This window comes from Octodon degus, unplaced genomic scaffold (assembly GCF_000260255.1).
Source record: "Octodon degus isolate 3935 unplaced genomic scaffold, OctDeg1.0 scaffold00078, whole genome shotgun sequence".
Taxonomy (NCBI): Eukaryota; Metazoa; Chordata; class Mammalia; order Rodentia; family Octodontidae; genus Octodon; species Octodon degus.
This window is the reverse complement of record NW_004524654.1, coordinates 8,691,456-8,692,112: the sequence shown is the minus strand read 5'-3', so window position 1 is coordinate 8,692,112 and position 657 is coordinate 8,691,456.

The following is a 657-nucleotide window of genomic DNA, read 5'->3' as shown; positions in this document are numbered from 1 at the left end:
AGAAATTACTATAGAGAAGACGATCTGTAGGATGGGGAACTACGTCTTAGATACATAAACACAAAGCACCAGATGAAATCAGAATTCAGACCTGACCCAGAGTCAAGGAACTACCTCTACCTGTTAGTAGATAGTTCTCCAAGAGTCTCTAAAGCTTTTATTTATTCCAGTTTATCTGTTCAAGTGAAAAATCTCAGAAAATAATCCCTAGAGCACAGTGCAGATTTGTTTGCTTCCCAGAAAGAGAAAGCTGTTTCTCTCCAGTGCAAAGATTGGGCAGGTTTTCAAGCAACCCCCTTGTAAGACTTGTTGCCAAGTCTCATGGTGCCTCAGGTTTGCCACAAGCCCTCTGTGTACCCAGCATTCTCTTGGGCCTGCACCCACAATGTCCCTGCAGAATTCCTCCAGAAAAAGACAGTCCTGCCACGTGTGGTGGCACACACCTGGTAGCACTCAGGAGGCTGAGGCAGGAGAATTGCTGTGAGTTCAAGGCCAGACTGGGCTACAAAGTGAGTTCACGGCCAGCTTGAACAGTGTAGTAAAATACTGTCTCAAACACACACACACACACACACACACACACACACACACTTCTGAGAAGGAAATTTGAAGTGTTGTAAAATTCCTTTTTTTTTTTTTTTTTTTGATACAGGGAAT